Here is a 13,012-nt window from a genome sequence, read left to right as displayed (position 1 = left end):
GGAAAAGTTTTTAACAAATTCAAATGTCTTAAGTTGGATAAGTCACCTGGACCTGATGGACTACATCCCAAAGACTTGGAAGAGGTTGCTAAAGAGATAACAGATGCATTGTTCTTGATCTTTCAGGAATCACTTGGTTTTGGCATGGTCTCGGAGGACTGGAAGATTGCAAATGTCACTCCACTTTTCAAGAAGCAAGGAATTGAAAAGAAATGGAAATTGTAGGCCTGCTAGTGTAACCTCAGTGGTTGGGAAAGTTTTGGAGTCTATTACTAAGGATGAGGTTTTGGGTACTTGGAGAATAATGATAAAAAAAAATACAAAGTCAGCATGGTTTCTGTAAAGGGAAATCATGCCTAACAAATCTGTTAGAGTTCTTCAAGGAAGTAACAAAGTAGACAAAGGAAAGGTAGTGAATGTCATTTACTTAGATTTGATAAGGTGCTTCACGTGAGGCTGCTTAACAAGTTAAATCCGATGGTGTTACAGGAAATATACTGGATGGATATAGGAATGGCTGACAGGCAGGAGGCAGTGAGTGGGAATAAAAGGGGCCTTTTCTGGTTGGCTGCCAATGACTAGTGGTGTTCCTCAGGGTTCAGTATTGGGACTGCTACTTTTCACATTGTTTGTCAATGATTTAGATAGAAGAATTGATGGTTTTGTAGCAAAGTTTGTGGATAATGCAAAGATAGGTGGGGCAGTAGGTAGTGCTGAGGAAGTAATATGATTGCGGCAGGACTTAGACAAATTGGAAGAATGGGCAAAAAAGTGGCAGATAAAATACATTGTTGGGAAATGTATGAAAATGCATTTTGGTATAAGGAATAATAGTGTGGACTATTATCTAAATGGTGAGAAGTTTCAGACATCAGGGGTACAGAGGGGCTTAGTCTACAAGTCTACCAGAAGGTTAATTTACAGGTTGAGTCTATGGTAAAGAAGACAAATGCACTGTTGGCATTTATTTCAAGGGGAATAAAATATAAAAGCAAGGTGATAATGCTAAAGTTTTATAAGACACCAATCAGGCCGCAATTGGAGAATTGTCAACAGTTTTGGGCCCCATAACTCAGAAAAGATCAGTTGTCAATGGAGAGAGTCCAGAGGAGGTTCACAAGGATGATTCCAAAAATGAAGGGGTTAACCCATGAGGAGTGTTTGGTAGCTTTGAGCCTGTACTCACTAGAATTTAGAAGAATACTGGGGCATTTGATTGAAACCTACTGAATACTGAAAGGACTAGATAAGGTGCGAGTGGAGAGGATGTTATCTATGGTGGGGGTCTAGCAGGCACAGCCTTAAAATTGAGGTGCAGAGGACCAGTTTTGTCCCTTGGAATCTTGGCCTTAACATATCGGTAGAATCTCTTAGAATTCTCTTTCACCTTGTCTGTTAGGGCAGCTTCATAACTTCTTTTTGCTGCCTTGCATGTCTTATACTCCATAAGTATGTCATTTGTTGCTGCCTGCCAATACCTGCTATTCAGTGAAACCTACCAAATGTTGAAAGGTCTAGATAGTGTGGATGTGCAGATAATGCTTCCTATGGTGGGGTATCCAGAACTAGAGGACACAGACGCAGAATTGAGAGGCAACCTTTTAGGACAGAGGTAAGGAGGTATTTTTCAGCCAGCGAGTAGTGAATCTGTGGAATACTCTGCCACAGACTGTGGTGGAGGCCAAGTTTATGGGCATATTCAAAGCGGAAGTTGATTGTTTCCTGAGTGGCCAGGGCATCAAAGGATATGGCAAGAAGGCAAGTGTATGGGATTGGGTGGCATCTGGGATCAGCCACGATGGAATGGCGGAGCAGACTCAGTGGGCCAAATGGCCTAATTCTGCTCCTATATCTTATGGACTTACGTACCTCCTTTTTTTTTCAACCAGAGCCTCAAAATTTCTTGAAAACCATGGCTCTCTAATCCTGTTATCCAGGCCGTTTATTGACAGGAACAGACAAACTCTGTACTCTCAAAATTTCATTTTTGAAGTTCTCCCATTAACAGACCAGTAATGGCAGGAATTTCTGGAAGCAATTTGGAAAGCACCGGATATACACATCCCAAAGATTAAGAAGTATTCTAAAGGGAAGATGATACAACCGTGGCTAACAATAGAAGTCAAAGCCAACGTAAAGCCTAAGAGAAGGCATATAATAGATCAAAGATTAGTGGGAAGTTAGAGGATTGGGAAACTTGTAAAAACCAATAGAAGGCAACTACCAAAGTCGTTAAGAAGGTAAAGATGGAATACAAAAGTAAGCTAACCAATAATATTAAAGAGGATACCAAAAGTTTCTTCAGGTACATAAAGTGTACAAAAGAGGCAAGAGTGGATATCAGAGCACTGGAAAATTATGTGGGAGAGGTAGTAATGGGAGACAACGAAATAGTGGATGAACTGAAAATATATTTTGCATCAGTCTTCATTGTGGAAGACACAAGTAGTAAGATGGAAATTCATGGTGGCAGGAGGCATGAAATGTGTGAAGTTACCATAACTAGAGAGAAGGTTCTCGGGAAACTGAAAGGTCTGAAGGTAGATAAGTCACCTGGACAAGATGGTGTATATCCCAGAATTCTGAAAGATGTGGCTGAAGAGATCATAGCGACATTACTGATATCAGTCAAGTGTTCTGCTACACAAACTTCTGTCACATAATCTGTCTTATTCCCTAATAGATCAAGTATCAGACACTTTCTCATTGGGTCTTCTATGTACTGATTAAGGAAACTTCCCTGAAAACATTTAATAAACTCCAACCCATCTTGTCCTTTTACAGTATGGGTACCCCAGTCAATACTTGAAAAGTTATAAATCACCTACTACAACAGCTTTTCTTGCAACAGTATGTGCAACTTCTCCTGCAACTATCCAAGTCTGGCATCCATATTGTTCTAACAGTGCAAATGTAAAGAAGGAAAACAATAAATAAACTGGGGGAAAAATCTACCTACAGCTTTTCTCTTCTCTTACTGAAGCCGTGAACAGCTAAAGCCTCAGAATCCTTACTCTAGCTCTGTCTGCTCCAACAATGGCCATTCCATTTGTCCCCAGCCTTATTTTAATTTGTACTTGACAGCGAACCCATGTCTTGTATACTAAATTGACGAACCTAAGTAAACTATGTCTTCTCAGGTTTTGGATTGCTGACTGGCTACTACTCAAAAATGGATTTCATGTAAAAAAAAATAAACCTACTACTCACTGTGATAAAGACCCTCATACAGTCACGAATGTAGCAACATTCAAGGATAAACACATGTTTGCAGGATTTTTGTATTTTTGGAATGTAGTTTGAAGTTAATGTTTTCTAAACCCAGTGTCAAGAGGTACAAGTGGTTCTGTTATAGAATCACATGCTTTGACTTAACTCTTTAGTAGAACCCCAAGGTTCCCAACATGGAGGCTTTGTTGATATTTTTCTAGAGTGCAGCGCGAACAAGAGAATGTGGAAATGATAAACAAGGAAATCTGCCAGGCAAAGGAGAAAGCAGATAAAAGATTGCATTAGGAAAGTGCATCCAAAATCATTCAGAAAGCTATTCCTCCACGTGCACCTCTGTGGGGATCGATGTCTAAGGAATCTTTGTGTATTTTGGGAGCTCCTGACACATGGTGTGGGCATAGGCATCACCATAGTGCAAAAAAAAGAACAATGGTGGATGTAGCTGTAATGTGCTGAGAGAACATCCCTTTTTTACACTCAACATCTCTCCAGGTTGGAGCAGGAGATACATAAAACATAGAGCATACATGTATCGAGCCCTGATAAAAGAGAAAAAAAAAATCACATCATAATCATTGTGTATCATATTGGTGCTAGTCTTCCTCAGATATTTTTTCCAGTATACCTCTGCAGGATCCCCTGTGACTGCAGAATGGCTAGTGAAGGGGTGAATTTCATGTGAATAATTTTTATTTCAGTCCCATCCGCTTGCACTCCCTCATCTCTGATTCTGGTGCATCAGCAATGAAAGCATTGGAGCTGCCTCCTGTATTCCTGCAAAAATCAACAATTTCACTGAGTTCCTTTGACCTTTTTCACCCTAGCAGAATCCACATTCAACACTCATTGCAATTTCTGCCACCCTCAAGGAGATTCTACCACTAGACATATTTGCCTCGTTCCTCCACTTTCAAATTTTGCAGGAACTGTTCCCTTTATGATTGCCAAGTCAACTTTCATACTCGCAATTCTACCCCACTTCTTAAGGTCCTTTCACCTGAAACCATGGGTGTTGCAACATTTGCTTTCTTCCCTTCCCACCATCTAGCATTGCAAGTCTGCTTTCCAGGAGAAGCTGCAATCCACTTGCACTTTTTCCAAGCTAGTATACTGCATTCAGTTGTCTCCAATATAGTAGAGAATTTAAATGCAGACTTGATGACTGGTTTGTGGATCACTTGTGTTCAGTCCACTGAGTGACCCCTAGCATCCTATTGTCTCGCACTTCAATTCTCCATCTTTCTTCTTCTCTGTCCTATGGGCCTGTGACCTCCTGCACTGTTACAAGAAGTTCCAATGGAAGATAGAAGAAGATAGAAGAAGAATTCCTTAGATTCCATTTGAACATATTTCAGGATTCTGGACTAAATATTCATACCAGACCTGAAAGTGTAATTCAACTTACCAAACTAACTTGCATCTACTTGATTTATGTGGTCAGAGCAAGTTTGTTCGTAATTTGTGCATTTTAGTCGGCATGGATCAATTGTGCTGAAAGGCCTAATTCTGTGCTGTGTGACTATGACTCCATGACTGTGACTTACTGAGAAGAAGGTTGCCGTTAGAATTAAACAGCATTGATGAGACTTTTCCCACTTTTGTCCAGCGAGGTTCACATAGTGACCTTGCTGTCAGGCTTTGTGTTGAATTTTGAGCTCATTTGGAAGTCAACCCAGGTGATTATTCAGGGTGGCATGATAGCCTAGTGGTTAGCATGACACCTTATAGTACAAGTGACAGGTGTTCAATTCCTATCGCTGCCAGTAAAAAGTTTGTACATTCTTCCTGTGACTGTGAGTGTTTCCTCTGGGTCCAAAGACATACTGGTTGGTAGGTTAATTGGTCATTGTAAAATTGTCCCATGATTAGACTGGGAATAAATGGAAGGATTGCTGGGCGGCATAGCTGCCAACACAGATGCCTTGTGCAGGAAGGCACAGAGTCGACTGTACTTCCTTAGAAGGTTGGCGTCATTCAATGTCTGCAGTGAGATGCTGAAGATGTTCTATAGGTCAGTTGTTGAGAGCGCCCTCTTCTTTGTGGTGGCGTGTTGGGGAGGAAGCATTAAGAAGAAGGACGCCTCACGTCTTAATAAGCTGATAAGGAAGGCGGGCTCTGTCGTGGGCAAAGTACTGGAGAGTTTAACATCGGTAGCTGAGCGAAGGGCGCTGAGTAGGCTACGGTCAATTATGGAAAACCCTGAACATCCTCTACATAGCACCATCCAGAGACAGAGAAGCAGTTTCAGCGACAGGTTACTGTCGATGCAATGCTCCTCAGACAGGATGAAGAGGTCAATACTCCCCAATGCCATTAGGCTTTACAATTCAACTGCCAGGACTTAAGAACTTTTTTTTAAAAGCTATTATTAATGCTTTTTGAGTTAGTGATTTAGATGCATATCATATTATGACTGAGTTAAGTATTGTATGTAATGAGTTTTTGCTACAACAAGTGTATGGGACATTGGAAAAAAATGTTGAATTTCCCCATGGGGATGAATAATGTATCTATCTATCTATCTATCTATCTATCTAGCTCAAAGGGCCGATGTATCTCAATAAATAAATAAAATTATGTTGACAGTATTTCTCACAAATAGGTCAGACTTTTATCATATTGATTGAATTATTGTCAAATTATCTTCCAGTTTTATTGAAGAAATATCATTTCCAATTGCAATAAAATTCTCATAATCTTCTATCACTTTGTTCAGAGATTCTTGCCATTTGGCAAGCGGTTCACCTCTTTCTGTAGCCCCTGTTAACTTAACTGAAGGCTTTGTCTTACATTCACTTCTAATTTTGGAGGCTCTATCTGTCCTGACTCCAATGTTCCTTTTAAACACATTGGGGCCATGCTCCCCACAGTCCCTTTACATTCACCAAACCCAATTTCTTTTCATCCATCTAAATTCACAAGTGCCTATTTCTTTTTCAGTCTTTCCTTGCTTCCCCTTTTAATTTTCTGTGGCTCCCAGTTAAGGACAAGCACCATAGTCAGAAAATATGTAGACACAGTTACCATTTATTACAAACAAGGACCAGATTTCAAATTGTCCTCAAATATAAGCTACAAACAGTATTCAGTTTTGTAATTACAAGGTCAGCTGTATAACAAGCACAACAGTGGGAAGCCACTTTATAGATATGTTTTGGAAACTAGCATAATCATGTGAAATTCTTGTATGCCAAACATACAAACATAGAACTATCTTAATTGGCCTGCATCAAATCAAGTGTTTACGTGCATTTAAAGGAAGAAGAGGAAATGGGGTGTTTCGATATATTGTACCCTTGTAACAAAGAAGATTGCTAGTCAAAGAAGTTTCCAGAATGGGTATTTTGCCACTTAGCACATCAAACATGATCATAATGATATACTTGTGGTGGCTGTGTATCAAAAAAGCTATCCATCAAAGAGGAAAAAGAAGGTTGTTTCAGACATCTGAATTATGCAGAGTTTTTCTGATCAGTAGAAATGACTTCTTGTTGTAAATATCGAATTCCATGGAACCAATTTTCCACACCCAAAATATTGAAGTAAACTAGGAACTTATATACATTGAAAATGCATTTAACCATATGTTGTTATGTTTATGATTTAAAGAGTTTCAAAGCTCAATACACTTTGAGTTTGGGGAGATTCCATCAGAAGGTTCTTCCACCATGTCTCCACAGTGTGTCTGCTTGTGCTGAGTAATAACCTTTTACATTGACAACTCTGGTTTCTGGGTGGCTCATTCAACAATACAACATTCCCACAAGCCTTTTAAAATCACCAGTGCCCATTTCCATGCACCCTTCCAGCTCACTGACATCTTGTTTCCTGTACTCCCTCTAAAGTCACCAGGATTCCATTTCCCATGTTCCTTTTAAACACGCACTGGCCCCATTTCTTCAACTTCATTTTAATACAATTTTGGGTCTGTCACCCAAACTCCCTCTAAATTTACTGGATCTTCAGGAAACTTCAACGTTCTTGTGTATAATATTTATCTGAATTAGAATTGTACAGCATATTAAAAATTGCATTAAAAGGGGTTTGGGATATTTGTACAGTATCAAATAAATCAGTCTGCCACTCTAGAATCACCAAATGTTTGAGGGATTGCATCATTAGAGCTTTACTGCAGTCAATCCCAATATTTTGATTATATTGATCATTCCTCTCAACTCTTTATTTCAGGTGTGTTGTCATTCCAGAGTAGAAACTCAACTCTTCCAGGTCTTCAAATTTGGTGATAAAGTGTTCAAGGGCTTGGGTCTTCCAGCTGTCTAAAGTCATACTCCAGAAACACAGCAATTCAGGTCTCTGCCTCCACAAGTGCCGGTCTGGTGGAAGCAAGTACAGATATTCTAGCAATGAAACATACATTTGTATCAGTTTGTACCATTTACTCCTTCTAGACCCATGACCTCTTCCAGCTAGAAGGACAAGGGCAGCAAAAGCATGGGAACACCAACACTGGAAGTTGCTCTCCAAGTCAGACATCATCCTAACTCGGAAATGTATAATCATTCTTTCACTATTAACATCTTGGAAATCCTTCCATAACATCATTTTGGCTCTGACCACATCTCAAGGACCTCAGCATTTCAAAAAGATTGCTCATTATCCTCCTCTCAAGGGCAACTAGGGGCAATTAAATGCTGCTCTGCCTCCAAAGGCCACATCACTTCAATGAATGTATAGAAAGAATGAATCACATTCCTCTCACCCACTTTCAAACTGTGGTAACAGTAGTTCTCTTTTTCTTTCAGAGCTTTGGGGATTTATCAAGTAGACAATGAGCTGGTCCAAAGGTGAGAGGAGCACCATTTTCCCCAGCAGAATAAGCTTCTTCACCTTGTTTAATCAAAACATTGTTAGATGCAGTAGATACACTTTGAAATTATGTGGAGTAAACATTGTAGACCACAATAACTCAAATGATAGAAACCAAGAGACACATGAGACCACAGATGTTGGAATCAAGACCAAAAACCAAGCTTCTGGAAGAAGTCATAGATCAGGCAGCATCTGTGAAGATAATTGGGCAGTCAATGTTTTGAATTAATACCTTTCATCTCAACAGATTGAGGCCTATAGCTCTGCTCCCTTTCTGAATCGTAGCCTCTCCACTGTCTTTTTTTTCAAAAATCCATTTCCTTTCCAAATCTAAAGTAAAAAATAACCAGTGCCACTGAGCGCTCCCTAACTCATTCTAAGAAATCACCTGGCACATTTCTCCTTTTCTAACCTCATTGAGTTTACAAGTCACAATAATTTCTTTGTGGAAGATTAACCAATATTCCACAATATTTCAATTAACTTAATCATTTAGGTAACATGGTTGCATGATATACAATAGCAGACTCAATAGGGAGGTGGAGACACAGGAGACACAAGAGACTCCAAATGCTGGAATCTGGAGCACAAACTAAACCATGTGGCTGAACTGAGTGGCTCAGATTGCATCTGTCAAGGCAAAAGGAACGGTCAGTGTTTCAGGTTGAGACCCTGCATCTGGACTGAAAGTATAGAGAGAAGATAGTATTAGGATTGAGAATGTAAATGGAATATAGAGAGGTGCCAATATAGCAGTAATATCAAAAATTACTAAGATTATTTTGAATACAGATGATGTCATAAAAATTCCAATTGAAACTTTTAACACCTGCTGTACTTGTTCATTTAACCTCTTACAATTTCAGATACCTTTTAAATCGAGAAGCCACTCCTCCAGATTTGATCAGTCAATATCCAGCCATTTCGCACATCCACTCTTCCTCCTCCATGATCCTAAGCATCTGGACTTACACCTCACTGATTGCTAATGATCACATTATATATGTAATGTTCTCGCGCAGGTGTAAAAAAACTCTGAACTAAACATGCAGTATACACTGAGTCAATGAGGCGCGGTCCCAGTAAGATTAACCGTTTACTGTTCTCTCTTCCACATTAACGTATGGTGAAAACTGTTGATAAAACAATACAAAATATATACAGTATTTGTTTCCTTCTTGACATCACATTTACATCATAAATACTTGCAAAAGTAAAACTACAACAACTATATTACATTACAGTGCAACATACAGTCAGAATCTACCTACGCCATCAACTGGCTTTAAATACATCAACACAAACTATCTGCAACTCTTTAAATAACAAAGAACATAAACTTTATCAACCATCATTACTTTTAACAGAATCAGCATTAACATTACAGTGAAAAGGCATTGCTTCTCTGATGTTTCTAGTGCGTAGAAAGAAAACTTTTCTCGTGCTGATCCTACACACATAAGCCCCCTCCTTCCCGTTTCTCCAAACCAATATTTTCCCACAAGACGCTGTTACGAAGGATGAACAGCTTTGATGGGCAGAACGGTGCAAGGTTACCCATGTCCCCCTCCCTTGGCAGAATTACAAACCGTTACTGTTGCCAGGCAACTAATGGGAGAGAGACACAGATAAGAGGAAAACAAGTTGGAACATCTGCTGCTGATAACGCTGGGGGAGAGAGACCATATTATGACTCCTGTAAGACTCACAGCTCCGGAGAGGGCTGTTTACTTGGTACTATTCTGTTCATTAAAATTCCTCAGTGGACAGCTGGAGTGGGCTGGTTTGATGGACTAAGCCATTCAAAACTGATTGACACCTGAGACCCCGTGAGTAGGGATAAAAGTGAGGTCTGGGGAGACACCCCTCAGACACACTAGTGAGCACTGTTTAAGTGTTGGAACCCATGAGAAGGTGTGGGGGCATCGGAGACTGAACGAAGGACCTCAACAACTACCTCAGCCTACATGAACTGAACTGAACTTTAGACTTTCCCATGATAATTCATTATCCCCTAGACAACTATAGAGCTTGTTTATTATTGATTATTATTATACCCACACTTTTAGGTTTAGTATTGCTCACGTGTATTATCTGTATATTTGCATTGTTGATATTGATTTGTATATTTTACTAATAAACACTGTTTTGAAAATAGTACCAGACTCCAACGGATACTTCTATCTTTACTGGTAAGACACCCAGTTACGGGGTACGTAACAAATTGGGGCCTTGTCTTGAGATTTGAAACCAAACTGGGGGGGGCAGTGAATCGGGCTATAAGTCCATTATTTGTTCTGGCTACATGGGTAACCAGACGAGAAACCAGCAAAGATGGATGTAGATGAATTTATAGAAAACCCAACTTTGAAGGCGCTAGAGAGTGCCAAAAAGACGGACTTGGTGAATATTGCGAAAGGTTTAAATCTCACAGAGGTGAAGTCGTCAATGAAAAAGTGGGAGATACAGAGGGCCATAGCCCAGTATTATATATCCGAGGATGTGTTCACGCCGGTGTATTGGAACTTATCCCTGAAAAGAAACCAGTTGTTGGGGTGGTTCAGTTAGAGTTGGAAAAATTAAGGTTGGACGCAGAACAGAAGGAAAGGGAGTATGAGCTCCAGCTAAAGGAGTTAGTGGCGAAAAGGGAGCGGGAAAGAGCTGCCTGGGAGGCACAAAGGGAGAAGGAGAAAGCCAAAAGGGAGATGGAGGAAAGGTAAAGGGAGAGAGATAGGCAGCATGCGCTGGACATGGAGAGGTTAAAGGTACAGCAGGGAAGAGACCGGGCGGCAGATTGAGAGGAGATGTTTAATGTTAGTAGGGAGTTTAGGTTAGTACCTCCGTTCGAGGAGACAGATGTTGATAGTTACTTCTTGCATTTTGAAAAGGTGGCAGTGAATCAGAAGTGGCCCAGAGATCAGTGGGTGGCATTGTTACAAAGTGTATTAAAAGGGAAGGTTCAACGGGCATTTGTGGCGTTGTCCGAGGGGGAGTCTGAGGATTATGAGGAAGTAAAAGAGGCTATCCTTCAGGCCTACGAGTTGGTATCTGAGGCATATAGACAAAAGTTCAGAGATTTAAAGAAACTGTGGAATCAGACGTATGCAGAGTTTGCCTATGAAAAGGGTGTGCTCTTGGATCGCTGGTGTGCTGCAGAAAAGGTGCAGGAGGATTTCCATCGTTTCAGAGAGTTAATTCTGATTGAGGAATTTAAAGGTTGTGTTTCGGATAATATCAGGATGTAGCTGAATGAGAAGATGAATAAGTCTATATCGGAATTTGCCAGTTTCGCAGATGAATATGCCCTAACCCACAAGTCAAGGTTTTCCTCTAATAAGAGTTATCAGAAAGGCAGTAGGGACGGTAGAGAAAGTCCACCGGCTAAGGTTGAGGATAAGCCGGGAGCTAGTGGAAAAGGTGAGGAGGAGGAAAAGCAGGCTGGCAGGAAGGTTCCTGGCTTGACCTGTTATAATTGTGGAAAGGTTGGTCATATTACATCTAAGTGCTTTGCTCCAAAGAAGGAGAGAGGAAAAGGGAAAACGGCAGTCCCGACAGGGTGTATTGAGTCGATCAGCAAATCGACGAGGAAGGCAAAGGTAGATAGAGTACGACAGGGGCGTGAGAAATTTATTTCAGAAGGGACGGTGTCTGTGAAAGAAGGAGAGACCCCAGTTCCAGTGAGAATCTGGAGAGATACTGGGGCTGATCAGTCATTGATCCTAAGTAAGGTGATCGATTTTGGTCCTGAGACTGGAGAGGTAGTTTTAAGAGGTATAGGAAAAGGGACAGAAGCTGTGCCTTTGCATGGGGTCATTTTAAAATGTGACCTGGTATCTGGACTAGTCTAAGTAGGGGTGCGGTCAGAATTACCGAGAGATGGCGTGGACGTCCTTCTTGGTAATGATTTAGCAGGTGGTGACGTGTGTTCAGCAATGAAATTAACGAGCAAGCCTGTGAGTGCTGAGGACACACCCCTGGATTCTAAGATCTATCCCGCATGCGCGATCACTTGCAGCATGTCGAGAAAGGCAGCTGAGAAAGAGGACAGTTTAAATGAGTCCAGTGTTGATTTGGCTGAGACGTTTTTACCAACCCTGTACCAAGAGGAGTTAGGGGATGGTAAAGGGGAGAATAGGGAGGTGAAAGAGAGTATAGGAGAGGAGGTAGACCTACCCTTAGCCAAGACAGAATGTATGGAGGCACAGAGTAAAGATGAGAAACAGATAAGGCAGTTAGAAGGTCCAGGGTTGGACATGGATGATCTGTCTGGCTTGACAGAGCAGTTTGAAGTTGAAAAATTTAAATGTGTCCCCAATAATGATATAGGGGCAATCCAGGATGAAAAGGATGCCATTACCTTGAAGGAGTCTGCTGGGTTAGCGGATGAAATTGTTTTAACCCGCAGGGTTGAGTTTACTCCGGATGGGAGTTGCCCAGAGAGTAACTGGGAGGATCAGGGGAACTTAGAAGTTGAAAAAGGGACTGGTATGGAAAGCCTGGGAGAGGTAGATGTCCCGTTTGAGTGTGTTCAGGGTGTGAAGGGTGTGGAGTCACAGGGTACTGAACCTAGTATTGAAACTCAGGAAAAGTCTGAGGTATCTGATTTAGTTGAAAAGGAATGCAGTCCTTTTGGGTCAGATGGACTTGGTTCAGTGAAGAAAGGGTTAACCTTGGTACCAGTGGAAAGTGAGAATTCTCAGTTGTTTGTGTTAGAAGGTGTGTTAAAAGTTAATGATGAAATGAAAGCTGGTGATGTGAATATTATTGAAGGAGAAGGGAAAGGTGTTGTTCCTAAATTCAATAAAGAAAATTTAAAGTCTGAATTGGTTTTAGAAGCAGTAACCAGGCTGAAGGAACAATGGCTTGTTAACAAGGTGCCTGTGAATCAATTACAGTTTGTTTTGGAATTTAAAGGTAAACAACTCGCTGATGTTATTCAAGGAGGTGATTT

At 40.8% G+C, this 13,012-nt stretch overlaps 1 protein-coding gene across 4 annotated transcripts in view; it reads right to left on the bottom strand.

The window, feature by feature from the left end:
• The window catches only part of LOC140732296 (phthioceranic/hydroxyphthioceranic acid synthase-like), a 102,060-nt gene that overhangs the window by 30,103 nt on the left and 58,945 nt on the right, over window positions 1-13,012 (bottom strand). The window contains exon 3 of one of the 4 annotated variants that reach the window (XM_073054717.1): window positions 8,932-9,194. The exons of the other annotated variants lie outside the window; for them this stretch is intronic. The gene's annotated coding sequence lies outside the window, so the exon portion shown is untranslated. The remainder of the gene's footprint in view (window positions 1-8,931; window positions 9,195-13,012) is intronic. 4 annotated transcript variants of the gene reach the window in all.

Source organism: Hemitrygon akajei, chromosome 8, assembly GCF_048418815.1.
Source record: "Hemitrygon akajei chromosome 8, sHemAka1.3, whole genome shotgun sequence".
In the NCBI taxonomy this organism is placed as follows: domain Eukaryota; kingdom Metazoa; phylum Chordata; class Chondrichthyes; order Myliobatiformes; family Dasyatidae; genus Hemitrygon; species Hemitrygon akajei.
This window is presented reverse-complemented; position numbering and strand designations above follow the sequence as displayed.